The 18,452-nt window shown below is 38.1% G+C and overlaps 1 protein-coding gene across 4 annotated transcripts in view; it reads right to left on the bottom strand.

Annotated features, from left to right (window-relative positions):
* LOC108736059 overlaps nt 1-18,452 on the bottom strand; it is a 174,944-nt gene that overhangs the window by 85,037 nt on the left and 71,455 nt on the right. For all 4 annotated transcript variants that reach the window (XM_025980759.1, XM_025980757.1, XM_018468337.1 and 1 more), the window contains one exon: nt 9,546-9,578. The gene's annotated coding sequence lies outside the window, so the exon portion shown is untranslated. The remainder of the gene's footprint in view (nt 1-9,545; nt 9,579-18,452) is intronic.

Raw genomic sequence — 18,452 nt, 5'->3', positions numbered from 1 at the left:
GTTTCAGCAAGTAGATATCCATATATTTAAATGGACCTTGTTGGAGCATATGTAATCCTAAAATGTAGCATTGTACTACAGATGGCGTTTACCGCGCCATTTGTGATATTTTCTAAAACGCGCTGTTAAGACAGCAGGTAAAAGTTGATCTGTGTTCTGTCGGAGCTGCCTGCGACGGGCTGATGTGATCCAAAAAGATCGAAATCGCGATCAGCGTCTGGCAGTTTCGACAGAATACAGACCACTTCGAATTATTTTATGCTATTAAGTATTTCGATAATTATAATTATTAATATTACTTTACAAAGAAAGGTACATAAATGTACCTCTATTGCCTGGGTACCACGTTATGTGCATATAATAGAAATCTGTAGTAGCTTTTAGAGCAGCGAGCTGATGTAGATCATTATTTGTGACGGATTTAAACGTCAACTGCGGGCTGTTACTTTAAATAAACTGACGCATCTGGAGTCTTGCAAGTTCTATGTGTTCATCAATTTCAAAAATACGAGTCTGTCGTCGTTTGTACTCCTTTTGCTTTTGCATCCTCCTGCCCAACCTAACCCAAGATTGCAATTTCATTTCTGCACCTGTCAAACTACTCCTAACATTCTAAACTATACTTTATCACCTGCCCATTATTCTTAAAGTTACAACTACGTATTTGGTTAGATGTATTCTACATTATGCACTTTATCACTTTACAAAACCGTTTTGATGTTTTAGCTGCGTTTATTGTTTATTTAGTAGTTAGTAAAAAAAGGGACTTTGAAACTCTGCGTCTGCTGAGGATATTGAAGATTTTTCTGAATATTGTGACGATCTTTTTTAAGCTTTCTCTACATTTAAAAAAGCGCACAACCTACTTTTTTAATCCAAAGCATATAAAATGTACCTATCCATAAAGCGCCTAGTGTTATCTATAGTCGAGAAGCCGAATAACCACTGGCAAGATTTCTTTCTGTGAGGGGGTAGCTCCGACTGATTAAATAGGGTTAAAATCGCTATCCACATCTAGAACCAGAGCGTTTACATTTTCGTGTTTTTCATATAGAAAAGTATTTTGCAATGTATGGCATAACACTTTCGTCTGTTGAATGTTTAATATTGAAAAATATATTTGCTTGTAGGGACACGCGCGCAATTTACTAAGGACGCTCGCCGATAGTGTCTGGTGTGGTGATGGAAGTAGGTTGAAGTGGTATCGGGTAAGTACCTGATATCCTGGCATCGAAAACCCTGCTGAAAATTTTAAGTATTCGTAAACACGCGGTGGTAGGAACGGTCGCACGGTGCCTGAATATAAAATGGGATAGACAACATTTCTAGGACGTCGACGACGTATACAGTACATAGATGGCATGCGGCTACAACTGATACTAAACTAAATATCATGTATTCCACCTCGAGACAGCTCTCCACGTTTTATTCTGAGAAAAAGAGACACCTTATATATAATAAAGACCCCATGTGCCCTCAAGTCTCTGCACCTTGTCAACCCTTTAAATATTTATTCTTCGAAGGAATATTTCCGATCGACTGGTTATTATTTTTCTTTCTCTGTTTGCTTATTTGGCGTGTTGCAGTTTTCTTTGTGAAATGAACAATTTTATTCAAGTCAACACATCTGTGAGAAAATTTCACTGAGAATACAAACAGAATCGTACCTAATAAAACGTGACGGATTGTACCTACAGGGAGTCATAAGTGAGCACACGCGAGGAAAATCAGTTTCACACGGAAGATTGGCACAATAAAAGCGAATAGTTGAAATGGACACTATAGTTCATTCTAAAAGAAGCTCATTATTAAATAGGGATGTGGCTTTTTATTTACACAAAATCGTACTGAAGACAACCCTGCCGAACGAAAATAAAAAAGGAAAATGAAAAAGGAAAATATTTTTCTACACAACCCTTTGTATTATATATTTTAGCAGTCGGTGGGACAGATGCGGCGTCTTTCAAGACAATTAGTCGTCCTTTCTCGATGAACATCTTGCGAAACTAATGATCCGATGAAGAAGAATAGAACAACAAGGATAAGAAGAAGAACAGAAAGAAATCACTTCGAACGGGTTCGTTAACGGTCTTGTTTGGAACATCCTTATTTCTATCTATGGACATTCAGAAAAATCAAAACTTGATAAGTATTTGACTGAACAATTGCAAAGAACTGGACGGGTTTAAATATCTACATTTCAGTGCATAATTGGTTGCATATACATGCATTCTAATGACATGGATAACTGAAAATTATGTATTGAAAGCATCGCTAAAATTAAAATATAAGTGCTATGTAAACACGGTCCAACTCATTGTAAAAAGAGAATGTCAGTTTGTTTGTTACTATTTCACGCATTAACCACTTAACCAATCATCATAAAATATTGCACACACATTTTTAGGGGTACAGAAAAGGACATAGGGTATATTTTATCCAGAAAAAGGTTGCTGTTCCCGAGAGATAGAAAAATTAGTATTACGTTATCGTCGATGATTTTTCGGCACATACTCAACAATTCGATTATATTATTCCTTATAAGTATTTCAAGAAAAAGTTGTTTTGGTTTTGGTCGTACAAGTGAAAAATAAGAATAAGAAGACAGAAAGCGTCGAAGTGATTCCGATGAAAGACAAGTAAACAAAAGCATTATACGAACACATGTTCAAACTGACACACAAGTTATTTGAACAACGGAATGGCGCACAGACAAGAAGGAAAACAAAATCCACCGTCGTTTCCGGATAGAAGTAAAATAAAACTATAATAGAACGTACGTTACCTACCATTGTGCTCATGTACTTGTGTGACAATGAGAAAGACACAAAGAGAGGTAGAGTGAAAGAACGATTCGGTTGTTGTTGTTGCGTTTTGTTGGAGAGTGTTCTAGTCGATTTAGTGGATACTGTATCCCCTATGGTCATTTCGGCACATTTCTAAATTCAAATCTACCTAGAAATATTGCTTTTCACAATAAAACTGATTGAACTTCGAAATATTTAGAACTGACTTCTCTTTCTTCATACGTACATGTATATCTCTATTTAACACAAAATGTTCTTAACTATTGTATAATTACTTACTGACTTTAGGAACCATAGATACAAAAATCTGAGGGAAATGAAACCTCCTAAAGGATGAGGAGAGGATACCTGTACAATGGTACCCAGAACTTATTAGTTCAGGCGTCTAAATAATACATGAGGTTAATATCACTCACAAATTTTATAACCTTCGCTACATTTACCAAAATCTTTCAGACCATCAGCTTTAGTTATTTGATTGGCTGAATTTTATTTTAGAAAACAGTCTTTCTTTTGCTACAATAAAATCCTTGTATGTATGTAAAGAACGAGCGTCTTCTAACTTACTAATACCCCGGGAATCGCTGCTAACGAAAATAAAACAGAAAACATTTCTCCCTTATTAGAACTACGCCATTCGGCATTGACTTAAGACCTTGTTAACTTAATTAAACAAAACTTAATAAGATTGCAACTCTTTCGGGTCCCTGAGGACATTATTTATCTTCCAAACTATGAACAAACGTACCACCGACATAAAAATAGAATGTAGTAGAAAAAACCCTGTGCTACATATTTTCCCACAGGAATCCATCCAACCTCGGTGTTTCCCTACCGATAGTTGCTCCTATTTTTACATCTGGTATGTCCCTAATTAGCCCTTCATATCTCTCACAAAATATTTTACCACTGCATCTCTCATTTTTACCAAAAGGGAGTTGTGTTGCCAAAAAATAGTAATCTGTTACCTGAAATATTAAGAGATGGATCTTGTCAAGGTTCAATAAGGGTTGCCACAGAAAAAATGCTTCGTTCAGCTATCTCCAACGTTGATAAATTTGATCTCAGTAAATCTAACCAAAGATCATTCTATACGAAATTAAATTCTCTGTAGAATTGTTACAACGACGACTATTCTAAACTCAACCGTTTCTGGGACTGAAAAGGATATTAAGGACCAAGTATCAATTTCATTCCGAACTATCTATTCAAATGTAAACGTAATTAATTTACATATTACAAACGATAGTAATTTGTATGTGGATATACATCGAATTTACATGTACGTTGTATTTGCTGGTTGACGACGTTTGTAATCAAATAAGTAAACAGGAAACTTACATCGCGTCGCATCCCTTCGCAGACCGTATCTGATTTATGCTAAACGTAAATGGGGGGTGAAAAAGAGTCAGAAATTGCTTGGCGATCTCTGAAACCGACTCGATTCAATCTAACTGACGACGACGACGACGCTGGCGATGCGACGCCCTCGGCCGCGAAACGACGCGGTACCATACGCTTATTTTCTCCGCATCGTCCTTCGCAAAATTACCAACGTTTCAATTTTGTCTCTTCTCTGAATGAGGTAAACAACGATAATTTTGATGTTTTCGGTGCAAATATACGCTATACAATGCGATCAAGTAATACAAAATACATCACCACAGCAATTGTCATTTGTATAAGGTCATGACGTACTACAGTTTAAAATATTTTCCAAACAAGTATACGATTTAGAAAATACCTACTACAAATGGCGCAGTAAATGTAGCATCGTGCTACAGATGGCGTTTACTGCGCCATTTGTAGTATTTTCTAAAACGCACTGTTAAGACAGTAGGTAAAAGTTGGTCTGTGTTCTGTCGGAGCTGTCTGCGACGCGCTGATGAGATCCAAAAAGACCGAAATCGCGATCCGCGTCTGGCAGTTTCGACAGAATACAGACCACTTCGAATTATTTTATTCGAATTATACGATTCTTTATCAGCCCTTTGGACATCCTCTGGACCACGCAAATACAATATCATCCACTTGATTCAGTTTATTCCAATGATTCCTTATCATTCCTTCCGTCCATGATATTTCTGAGTGATTCTTTTTTCGGAATCTCTCGTTGTTTTTGATCTTGTGTTTGAGTACTTGCTTATCACTGACTTCCGTTGCTTCTATTTTCATTTCTTCCAAGTGCTACAGTATTTTAGACTTCCTGGTCTTAATTCTCCTCTATGGTTCATTAACCTCTCGGGCTCCATTCTGCAGATATGTTCGAAAAAAACAACCCTGCTTTATCGGATTAAATCTAAGATATTTTCCAATTGGAGATATGGTTGCTTTTGTTTCTATTTTTTGGAGTTCCAGTGTCTTCATCAATATCTTTCTGTACATTAACTCTAACCTTTTGATTATGGTTGACGTTCAGCAGAAAGTGTGGCTTCAAAACTGCCTGGTACTGTTCAAGTTTAGCATTGAACGAGATCTTTCTCTTGTTGTAGATGCCCTTAGTTCGACTGACATGATGATGTCATAAATGTAAGCTTATATATGTGCTATGTACATCTTCTTGTGGAAATGAGACAACGTTTTATCACATTGACGCCATTAAATGTACATAGGCACTTATCTTTAGTAATATTGCACAGTGCACCGTTTTCATTACACGTCCCCTAACTTTCAAGCAGAATTAGCAATGCTGGTTTTCGACATTTAAGTTTATAGAACTGGAACGAATCTGGTTACTTACACTAACCTGATAAGGTAAAGTTCATCTAAAAGTTCACGTTCACGAATAACCCATTCCTACGAGTTGTATTTCTTCACATAGTACCTACCGATTTATGAAAACCTAATTAACAAGGACTAAATTAATTTCTTTACAGTTGTTATTAGTTGTATGTCAGGTTATCTATATAGTATATAGTCTAAATTATTGTAAAAAATATAAATTAACATTCATAACTACATCCACACGTAAGAAATATAATTTAAAGGTGAAAATTCATCAATCTACTTCATTAAAACCGAAATTATAACTCAATTATAGTCTTTGTTTTAAACTGTCCCGGCGCCTCCACCAAAATTTTTAACTCGAAATTTTAAATTTTAATAAAATAATTGGAATTGCTTAGTATTCTGCATATTTTGGAAGTAATAATGCATTAACAGATTGAACTATACATGTCTCACCTCTTTCTATAGCTACAAAGTATTATTTGCAGTTAATGTTAGGTCTTTTTAGACTCACTAACAAAACCCACATAAATAGAGGTGTAACATCTGTCGCTGCAGGGTTCTTAAGTGTACTTGGAGCAGTATTTCACCGGCCAAGCAGTTTATAAAATATAAATCGTACACATGAAGTAAATCCAAAGATATTTCCAAGTTGATTCTGAGGCTGACATAATGGCATAAGGAAGGTACGGTTGGAAAAGTTCGAAAGTTCATTTTTCTGTCTCGCGATCTAAAGCCATTCATTCTGTACTTGCGTGCATCATACTCGACGGTCCCGTTTCCCCCGACGGCGGCCTTTATCTGGAATTAATAATTCAAGGACGTCATCTTCAACTACACGTAGTGGTCGGCACGACGCTGCCGACGCTCGGGCGTCGATCTTTCTCTTTATATCGCGGAAAAGTTTTAATGTCAATGTATAAGACAGCGGACGATAAAGAATACAACTTTTCAGCCACGCCAGACATTTTGCGGACGATATCCCGACAACTTTGGTTATTTATAATCGAAAAGATTACCAGACGTGTAATTTATATGTGTACATTTATACATATATATATATGTGCATGAATGAGTGTATGTATGTATATGTGTCCCCTGGGACTGAGAAGGAACGCGTCGGCTGTCGCGTCCGGATTATAAGCGAAGCATACTCCCTCGAAAAAAGCACGCGGCAGAAATATCGTGGGGAGATAAGGATCCCCCAATGTAAACCGAATAATCGGTCCTTAAACTGCCGAAATAGCACTGTTAAATTTGACTCCAAATACGTTTACAACATATTTACATACGTTTAAAGTGATTTTACCGACGATATGAACGAATAATCGTTTCAATTTCTCGATCCATTTGGATCAGCTTGTAGCATTAATAAATATGTACCTACATAATTATGGAGGATACTCTAGAATGAATAGGAAGACGAAGACTATTATGGATGTCAATAAGAAGAAAAGGATAGATAGGATGACAGAACAACTTCTGAGACGTGAAGGATTAATCAGAGATGTTGGAAGCAGAAAGAACAGTTAAGAGGAGTCGAGGCAAACCTACATTGGACTACTGTTCACCAATATTTAAGGACGTAGGATGTGCTAGTTTTAGGGAAACAGAAAGATTACCTCAGGATTGGAAAGAGTGGAGGTGCATGTTCAAGCAATCCTAGGACTGACGATCTTATGATAATTATGATGAGAGTCAGAACTGGATAAAGCTTTAGTACTTGCATTCAAACCTTTCGTAAACCAGTAGCTCAAAGTGCTTGAAGCACATTCATAATGTTTATCGATTTGAATCAATTATATTATCAATTGGTAAGTCTTTGGATTTTGAAATGTAATTGGGGCTTTAAGGACTAAAGCACTTCGGGCTTTGGACTTACGGCTTATAGAGTCCTTTTGCAGAGTGTCTGAGATCCAGATTCTGTATGTAGTGTAACGAAATTGAACGCATGGGCATGTTTAAGACGGTTGCTAAGAGTAATTGTAATTTTACCAAAATGTGCTGACGGTGGTCGTTTTAGCAAGGTCCTGGTTATGAAAGATCCTCTGTTTTTCATATGATACAGTCCCAAAAGCTAAAATCTAACCGTTCAAAACAAGTGACCAAAACGAGATGTGCCTATTACTGTAAGTTCAGGATGTGTTTTGAATGCCATGTTGCACTACATTTTTCCCGAATACACCCAAGACGATTTTCCGAACTGGTCCATAAAGAAAAGTTCAAGTAATAAGAAATGGAAAAGCTCGTTGGCATCTCGGCACCATCGTCATGGCCACTTCTGTAGCTAACATTAGTCGTGTGCTCGCTACACATCCACACGCTCGCGCTGGTAACTTTACAACAGCGAACAAAGAATTTACTGCACTAGAGTCCATTCGCCGAACGTAAGTTCGAAAGCTGTAGTGCTTGAGCTGCCGCTGCCACCGCCGCCGTTACACCAGTGTTCTAGTTTTCCACATTTCCGCCCCCTTTCCCGTTCGTCCGGCAGCCAGGGCAGCGTCGACATTTGACGACGAATGCAACCCCCAACCAAAACAACAACGTACGTTCGCGGATATTGTTGTAGGTAACTGTGTCCATGTAGACAAGCGACTTCGGTCCAAGTGGAAACCGCAACTCGGTCAAATGTCCACCTTTTAGAGCTTTTTAATGTTTATTAATGTTCATGCGGGACTGCATGCATGCACGGACAAGTTTTTATTTTTCCAATTAAAAAACGCTTAGTTTCACATTCTTATAGCTTTTTCCGTAATGGTTACTATTTATCAATTAAAATTTCTCGTTTTTGTAACCGAGCCGTAAAAGAGTACCTGCCCTTTTTAAAAACGGATGAATAATGAATGATCGACGTCGAAATGACCTTTCAGCGACGAATAAATTCGGTTTTAGACAACAATTACTACTAACACGTTTGCAGGATGAGCCTTGATTGAGCCGTAAATGAGTCCTAGTAATACGCTGCCTGCCACATTAAAAACGAATGAACGATGAATAATCGACGTCAAAATGACCTTTCAGCGACTAATAAATTCAGTTTTAGACAACAATTACCAGTAACACGTTTGCAGGATGAGCCTTGGGTGAGCCGTAAATAAGTCCTAGTAATACGCCGCCTGCCACATTAAAAACGAATGAATGATGAATAATCGACGTCAAAATGACCTTTCAGCGACGAATAAATTCAGTTTTATACAACAATTATGAGTAACACGTTTGCAGAATGAGCCTTGGTCGAGCCTTCAACGAGTCCTCATAATATGCTAGCTGCTAGCTGTCGTATAATAAACAGATGCATTTTTGACAAACCGAAGTCAACAAATATTTTATGGCCTCAATGCATACAGGTTCAGGGAACAATTATTATTAGTAGCACGTTTTAAGAATTAGCAAAAGGCGAGTAACAAAAAGAGTCCTAATTGAGCATTTTATGCTGTCTTAAAAACACATGCGCGATTGATTAAACGATGTTAAAATTAATCCATAAAAAGAAAAACCGTTTTATGTAACAATAATTAGCAGTACGTTTTCAAGATGAGTATTGGCCGAGTCATAAAAGAGTGCTAATAATGCTAAATGCTGCCTATTACATTTAAAAGATGTACCTACTAGTTAGAAAAATTGATAGAGAAATCGATCGTTCCCTATTGTTGCGGGGTTTAAATGTAGCAAATTAGGACGTAACGAGGAAATTTCGCATGTTAGTGTTTAATACAAAGGGCTCGCGGTGGTAAAATCAATAATAAAAGCAGTCGAGAATTCATGGATAGATGGCTTACTAAATTGAGTGTCCCAACCGTATATAACCAGGCCACTGCGTCAATAATGTCGTTCAACTGGAATTGTCATTCAAAACTGGTGACAATCGGAGAACAATAGATGAATGACGAACCAATCTAACGAAAATTTTTTAAACAATAGGGTAACAATTATATACCATCGATGACATTGACAGAAACGAATAAAGGCTTGATAAGTAAAAATAAAAAAAAAAAAGACATTAAAACTTACCAAAGAGACTGCGACTGCGGATGGGTTCAGTACCTAAAACAAAAGAGGGAAAACACATTAAACAAACTATATCCTTATTTTGAATCGTTTTCTTAGATGTTATCGTTATTTGAGATACGATTGTTTAGTGGTCGTCATCACGTACTACTGATCCATTTTCTCGGATTCTGTGTGTGATGAGTGAGTCATGTATGGACCCATTACATGGTCATCACGTAAGAGATCGATCGGAGAATGAAAGGAAAGGAAAGCTTTCTATATAATAACCTTCTTTTTGCCGAATACGATAAAATGCGCCAAACAAAAAGTCTCAGGCATTATCAGCCACTTCGTGAAATCATTTTGGTAGCAAATTCATTTTAACAGACCACTCAATATTTTATCGGGCGACTCCCTTCCGCGTGATCCGTTTATGAAAAAAGAAAACATTTCCTGTAACACGTTAAAATAGCTGCGCGATTGGATAACAAAAGATAAAAGATTTGAAGAAGTTGTTCGAAATTAGCGTTGACACAATATTGCATGTTTGAGTCGTATACGAGCGCGTGGCGAGTCAACGGCTAGCCTCAGTTAAACGCTTTCATTTGTCTTAGCAGAATAATATAAAATATATACAATATTCAAACACCTACAGAGAGTGGAAACTACATGACATTCGTCCGCATGATTCCAAGTCGAGTCGTGGACGAACATGTAGTGAGTCCAACAAGAGAAATGTGTCTTGGAACAAATTATATGGTGTAAAACATTGAACAAACTGAAGAGAAGACAAAAAGTAAGTCATTTATGCAAAATGGGTTATGTTTTTAAGATGAGTTGCAAAATAGCGCTTGGCGAGCCAAAAATGAGTCGCTGAATGAAAAGGCAAAGAGAATCGAATCAGTATTCTCTTCCATTCTCGACGGTCCACTACCAAAGGCGCTAAACACACAAAACTAGATGATAAGCTACACACAATTTCGTTAATCTTGGGCTATTCAAACGGCACGTGAGCTTTTCCCCGATTCAACGAATTTGTTCACGCGTTACATTCTACAATAACACGTATAAGTAAACGCCTGTTTCTTGTTCTGCAAATTTCCTCACGTTAAGCTACATGTGACACAAAAATACGTACACTCACATTCGTGACAAAGGCTTAATAACATAAAAAGGACAGGATTCGTTGCCGGAGGCACGACTCAAAGCGAGAACTGATTAAAGGACGAAGACGAAGAAGAAACAGGAACATATTTCAGATTAACATATTTATCACATGAATAACGTATCTACGTACATACATACATACATACATACATAAAGAAAGCTTTTCAATTTAAAAGGGTTCAGTGTTGATCAAAAACTTATTGGATCGTCTTTGTTATTTTAAAACACTTTCTCCTTCCCTGTACCACGAAAGCTTTTAGTTTCAAATAACTTATTATCCTGCACTGATTGATGAAATTTCCCATTATTGATGGTACAAGCTGTAGCACCTGCACACGTAGTAATTTAATTCGGTTTAAAGTTGAAACCGTGACGTTCGCGACTGTTTTACTGTTTTAATATTCAACGTAATGTGTGTCAAGTGTAAACCAAGCGTTAGAACAGATGTCGGTGCAAGCATAGTGAAATGCAGTGGGTGAAGGCGACGTCGCGTCGTACGCGCCGGAGACGACGCCTGCGACGCCATCAACTTGAGGAGAACAACGCAAACAATCTGAAATAGCTGCACGCTAGAGAGAACATCCTTTATGCAAATGTAATGTGGACGAGAAACATCATAGTTTAAAGACGGTGGAAGGCGAAGAGAAGATGAAACTGGCTGGCTGTGTCTTTAACGCAGAAGGCGCAACTTATTTTGTTTGTTTAAGAGATACGACGCGACGCGACGCTATAGCAAAACTAGAATCTATCGGGACAGAGACAATATTAAAAAGCGTCGGTTAATAACAAGCAAGCGGCGAAACAAGCTTCCAAAGGTCCTATGCGGGTACGACAGGCAGAAATCGACGATAATCCAATTACAAAAGGTGTCATGTCGCTCATCAGGGAATACGTAATAAATGTGAAGAAACCCATTGCTAGAAACGCGGGAGAACGGAACCTAAAATGTTGGGGATATGGTAGGACTAGTCATTTTGCTCGGGACTGCAACAACTGCAATGGTCGTCCATAGGGCGCATAAGTCGAGAGTGCCCTTCAAACAAATCATGGCAGTCGGAAAACTAAGATCAGCCAACTTTATGAGACGCGAGATGACTCATTCTCACCAAACCACCGAAGAAAGCATCTTTTCAAGATTGGACTGTGCTAACTCATTATCCATAGAATGCCCTATAAACCAGCACAATGTTCGGATGGTTATTGACACGGGAGCATCCAACACCATCGCTTGACCTGATGAAGTATCGGAATGGAGAATTGGACCTTTGACCAGAAGACCGACGTTAACTACAGCCACCGAAGAGACTTCACCAATGGAAATTAGAATTGGAAATGGTATCTTATCCAATTGGGTATTGGATGGTGTCATTATTGGATTGGATCTTCTTCAAGAACATGGAATCAACTTAAATTTGTGAGGAAGGGATGGTAATGTCAACTCCTAAGACGAATCTTACTGTCTACAAAGTGATCTTAGGGGAAGATTAGATAGGTACTATCGCGTCACTCCGGGAACATTATAAAAGTCAATACAGACGAAGTCGTCGGCACATTGATAGGGAATAATTGAACCAGACAATCAAGACTTCTCACAGAAAGCATTATTGGTGAGACGTACGCTCGTAAGAAGTGGAACATCATTGATACCCGTTAGAATAGTCATTTTGAAAGATTTTGAGCAAAAGATCAGAAAAAACAGAGTTGGGTGTATCTGAACCGGTAGCCGAAATCCACCACTGTGACTGGGAAGAAGAACCCAAGACGAAACCGACATCACTTCCTTCAAATTTATCAGAACTGATCAAACGACCAAGTAACATCTCTCATAACAAATAACGTGATTTAAGATTCAACCCACTACAGACTTTCTCAATTTAATGAGGAAGTGCTACCGTCACAGCTTCACTAGGAATCGCACTCGGGACCTTTGGATTTACACGCCAATGCTCCGACAACTAAGCTGCAAGAGTTCGATTCACGGCGAGGGTGTGACAGCAACCACAAATTTTCCTCATTAATTTGAGGTAATTTGTAGAGGGTTGAATATTAATTCACTTAATTTCCAAAAAAAGAGAAAGATCTACAGATGATGTCGTACATGTATACAGCTTATGAACAGGAGTACTCTACCATTTTAGAACCCTAATCCCAATAGAAACAATTAAACTCCGTTTCCCCAATAATCTCTCATAAATACCTATTGTACGTGTATGTTTTCGTTTATTATTACTGTTATTATTATTGTGTTCTGTTTACGTTTGATTAAAGTAATGTGACTGCACCGGCTGCGATAATATAATCAATTAGCAGATCCGCTGGAATAACGTACCGTTAATTCAATTAGCTGAGCAATCCTGTCCACCGAAAAAAAAAAGCACAATGATGTATAGTATAGGTTACCATTGGTAGTAGATCCGTTGGGTATTACTTATCTCTTTAATATCGGTTGAATTATGGTATGGGGATATTTTTGTCCAGGATTATCGATTGCTAATGTGAAAAAATCGTTGTTCCGGGACCTGAGAGTTAAATGGATGTGCAGCCGGTGCAGCGCGTCAGAGTTTGAAATTTCGCAGTTGCAGCGACAATAGTTCCCCGTGGACCCGAAGCAGCTTTTGCGCTTCAAATTTCAGCGAAGCGCTTCTCTTTTTACGTTTACAAATGTGCATACATACACATAAATGCACGAGTGTGTATTTTTATATGCGCTTGAAACAACGTAAAGTCGAAACGTGCGAAACACTAACACAAGGACAACAACGACCGAAAAGGACCGCAAGGATAATTTGCATTTAAAGAGACGGCGACGTATGGTGTGTTCGCCGTCTGGTCAGTTAACTGGTCGATGGAAACGTTGTTTACCGACCACATCCCTACACAAACTCCTCCGTTTTGTCTCAAAAGTTTGTCCCTTGTCCGTCCCCTTCACGTGACCGTGTATTTGAATTACAAATCGACTGCATGTTTACCATTCAACGCAAGTGTCGGATTTTCCAAGGAAACGCTGCACAACGGCACCGAAAACACAACCAAGCTGTCCGTAATGAGAACGAAATAAAAAAGACTACTCGGGTGTAAGTATTGTGATACATATTTTACCCTATTCGTCGCGTCATTTGTTGTTGTGAAAAAACAATTATAGACGCACATCTAAACAATATTAGATATGCCCACATTGCACTGTCATTGTTCAATTATACATCTACTACATGATCAGATTCAGCATTTTAATGAGTACTTGTTGAGTACAGCTTGTGGTAACAATATATACCAAGCGAGCTATATTCACAGCCTTATGTAAGCATAACGGAGATATATTGTATTATTGATTGATATTGATATAGTCAATCTTCGTGTGGGCATCTACTGAGTATACGATGGGGTAATGGCATCAAACAGGAGCGCTATCTTCACAATGTTATCTAAACATTATAGAATATGTATTTATTGAGTTCTGATAAATATCTGCTACATAATTCAATTAATCTTTACATGAGAACTAATTGAGTACATGTGTTGGGGTAAAAGTATGTTAATGAGTCCTTTTTGAGTATATGTTGGGGTAATAATACATAACAGGCGCTATCTTCACAATTTTATAAAAATATGATTGGATATATTGAATTTCTGGTACTGTATATCTAAAATTCAACTTCACAGTGTTATATAAACATTTTGGGGCATGTATTCTTTGAGTTCTGATAAATATCTGCTGCATAATTCGTTTAACCTTAAAGTATCTTAATGAGTCCTTGTTGAGTACATTTTGGGGTAATAACATATGTAGAGCAGGCGCGCTATCTCAACAATTTTATAAAAACATAGGTGGAGATATATTGAGTTTCTGATACTGTATATTTGAACTTCATCTTATGAAGTATCTATATCATAAATTGGTGATTAGTGTATTGAATAATTCGATCTATCTTTATATGAGCACTTTTTGAGTACATGTCGGGGTAAAAGTATCCAAACATTAACGGGACACATTGAAGTAGAGATGCTATCGAAAGGTCTATTATATCTTTAAGTAATTAGAGGTAAACAGCGGTAAATTATTCGATCTGTTGGGATGTTTGTTGTGTCAGCTGGAATTGTCAATCAAGTTGAACAACATCGGGGGAGTTGAATGGCGATTCGAACGCAACCGCCGGAAATTATCTCAACTACCGTTTCATACGCTTGTTGATTGCCGACGAACTAATTCGATCGCTGTCATTTGAGGAATTGTATTTGCTTTCGGAATATGCTACGGCCGCCGGCGAGCCGCCCGTGGGATTTTTACCCTCGCAAAATTGAATTGCATCGTTTTCGAGAAGAAATGAGGAATTAACAAACCATTAACGAAGGCGGCGCCGCGCAACGTCTACTTCAGATTTAATTTTAAAATAACTGATTGAAAACAAACATGACGAATAATTGCAAACACTGATGAGGTTCCGAATATTTTAAAATCAACGCCAAGGCCAGTAAAACTACCAGCGCAGCGTAATAAAACATGTAAAGTTCTTATACGGAAGCCAGACTTAGATAAATCTTCATTCACAGTTCATAAACGAGACGAAAGCTTTTTCACGTTACATGTGTCCATTCGAGTGCAAAAATTCCACCGCCTTGTAAAACTTGATTTCAATGCTCCAATGAATTCTACAAGCGATTGGATGACAAAACGAAAAGGTCGGCGAAATTGTGTCAAATGATAAAAAGTCTATACGAACAAGAACCTTGGAAATAAAGGTTTATTATTGACGTCTTCTACTTTTTTCCTCTTTTATTAAATCCCGAGAAAATAAAGGATAATGAACGGCACTGATGCGCTTCTTATTTACTATTATCACATGTATTGTGTGCGACTCGAATGGAGCATGTAAAGAAAGCTTAGTTGCAGGAGTACTTAGTTTTGACGATTATTCAGAAATAGATTAACTTATTTTTTTCTAAATTTCGATATAGAGAATTATAAAGTAAATACACTTTTTTTTAGCAATCAACGGCAAGTACGACTGCTCTAATTTGAGAACAAGAACGTTCAGTCAGAGGTAACTCGGCTACGGATTTTTCAGGCTCACTCGCTAAGCGTTTGAAGAGTCATCATAATATTGCTGTTTCAAACTGGAAAAGTTTCGAAGCTGCGGCTTTTGCGGTCTGTTAAGCAGAAAGTTTTCAAATTCGCGTAATTAATTTTTCCGACTATATATACAACAGTTAAATGACTTAAAGGGAAATTTTATTAGTTCCGTCCGCGCGTTCATCAAGGAAATACCACCTTTTCTACGATAATTAATTTATTTGCTCGCAAATTATCCGACGAATTAAAAAGAAAACAAAAACGAAATAATAAGAAGAAAACAGAAATTTCGTTTTACTTAAATCGACAACAATACTTAGGCAAAATTGAATCGTCCCCAAGTGGTGATTTAATAAAGAATCAGATTAAGCAATCGTCGTTCTTTTGTTTTATTGTTTGTTTGGAAGCGGCTTCGTTTGAATGAAATCTGTGTTAATTCGCGCACAAACCGAGCCAATCTTCCTTCGTTGCGCATCTGACTGGTTCGTCGATAGAATTTACCGGCTTGAATCATGGACAGGGGTTAATTGGTATTCCGTTCAATATCCACAACTCCACCGGCATACACATAAACACTAACATACACTGACACCCCACCACACACACACACACACACATGTACACTTACAGAGACGTGCCAATGAGAGCCTGATTTAAATATATGTGCTGCATTCAGGCAAACGTGTTAATAGAGTGTAAACGCCGAAGCATTGAAATATCAACGTAACAGGCTGCCAGGAAATTAGCGAGATATATGAAAGAGTAAATAACCGAATCTGTAAGAAAAAGGTGAAGCTTCTTACCATACTAGGGTGCTTCAACCATCAAAATGGTGTAGATCTAAACAAATGGCAAGGCACAATCTCATGGCGAACATGCTTTGGCGATACATCGATGTTTTACCCCATTCGCCTCATATTTTATTACTAAAACATTAAGTGTACCGAGTACGCGTTGTATATCAATAATATTTGAATTTTCGTCACGGTATCTAAGCATTATTGGGTATATTCTTGGTATTCTGATGCTCAAGTATGTGTAGGTAACTTGCACCAAATGTCTGCTACATGATTGGATTGAATGTTTAGATGAGTACCTTTTGAGTATAAGTCCGGGTAAAATGATTCTATCGTTTTTCTAATTCTTCCTAAATCTTTGAAAGGTATAGTTGGAAAAAGCTTAGTTTCTACTTGAATTGACTCTTTGGAAGACATCGAAACCATGGTTTTTGGGCATATCTTCTTACCAGGTCCACCACAAAACAATGGCATCATGTATGGTAGCTACAAAACCCTTAGTGCACCGGTCCTATTCATACTTGAACGGTTTTATTTGAACTTATTACACTTCCTTTTATGTTGTTTTGTAAGCCTTTTCGAACTGTTAGTATATTTATGGATACTGCGTTCATTTTATCGACGAAAATTCCGACAGCAATTAGGTGTGGGTAATGAGGACCCGTATGCTTATTCTACAGTCGCTTCGAGGGCTCGCTCCGAGAACCGTCTCCAGTCAGGATATGACACATTCTCATTAGTTTTCAGCAGATTTGGTTTTCAGACGGCTGCCTGTCATCGCCTCCTCCAACGAACGTACGGGACGACTCATTAAAGAAGCAGTTTGAAAGTTCAGCAAATTTGAAAGCAACTCTAATCGATTTGAACGCGTTGACAACATTCAATTTGAACAATAAGATGAGAGAATTATTACAACAAAAAGGGAAGCTGGTCATTATATGGGGCGGAGAACATTATTTTAATTACGTGATTAAAAATGACATAATAACAATCAGCAGTTTTTGGAAAACCTCGCAAAAACTAGACACAAGGGAGAAACCCCTCAAAGAGAAAGCGTTGCTTTGTTGTTAATTTCTTCTTGGTTGTCCCTGTTGTTGACACTACCCACAACATTGCACTCACTGCCGATGCTAAACACAGATGCACATCGATTTCAGCTAGAACCCACAGGCTTGCAATAACATACTAACTAGCAAAGAGACTGATTAAGCCTGCACATGTGAAAACATGCCCATCTCCAGACGAATTACTCCACCGTCCGTAAATAAAAATGAAAGTCATGTCTAGTTTAGCATCGTAATATATTGGGGCATAATATCTCACTGGGAATGAGAGAGCAGACACATACCATGAGAATGCTGCTTCTGTTGTTTGCGCCCTCCAAGGTAAAGTCTCGCCGAGATGACAGTCCAGAGTTTGTGTCTGTCCTGGACTAGTGTAGCATTCACTCCTCAGTGATGCGCAATACCGTGATGCCTAGTCCAGCATCTTACCGCATCGGAGTTCCATAGCTGACTGCAAATGAACGAGCGGAATACCAAGACACATACCATGAGAATGTTGTTGATCGTCTTAGCTCATGTATCACAAAGATGCATCCGATAGGAACACTTGCCGACTTGTCACTTTGCGACCTCCAAGGTGGAGTCTCACCGAGATTACAGTCCAGAGTTTGTGTGTGTCCTGGACTAGTGTAGGATTCACTCTTCAGTGATGCGCAATACCGTGATGCCTACTCCAGCATCTTACCGCATCGGAGTTCCATACCTCACTGGACACGAGCAAGCGGAATACCAAGACACACACCATGAGAATGTTGTTGATCGTCTTAGCTCATGTATCACAAAGATGCATCCGATAGGAACACTTGCCGACTTGTCACCTTGCGACCTCCAA

This window comes from Agrilus planipennis, unplaced genomic scaffold (genome assembly GCF_000699045.2).
Source record: "Agrilus planipennis isolate EAB-ADULT unplaced genomic scaffold, Apla_2.0 scaffold8, whole genome shotgun sequence".
NCBI classification, from domain to species: domain Eukaryota; kingdom Metazoa; phylum Arthropoda; class Insecta; order Coleoptera; family Buprestidae; genus Agrilus; species Agrilus planipennis.
Note: the sequence above shows the minus strand (reverse complement) of the source record. Positions and strands in the feature narration are given on the sequence as shown.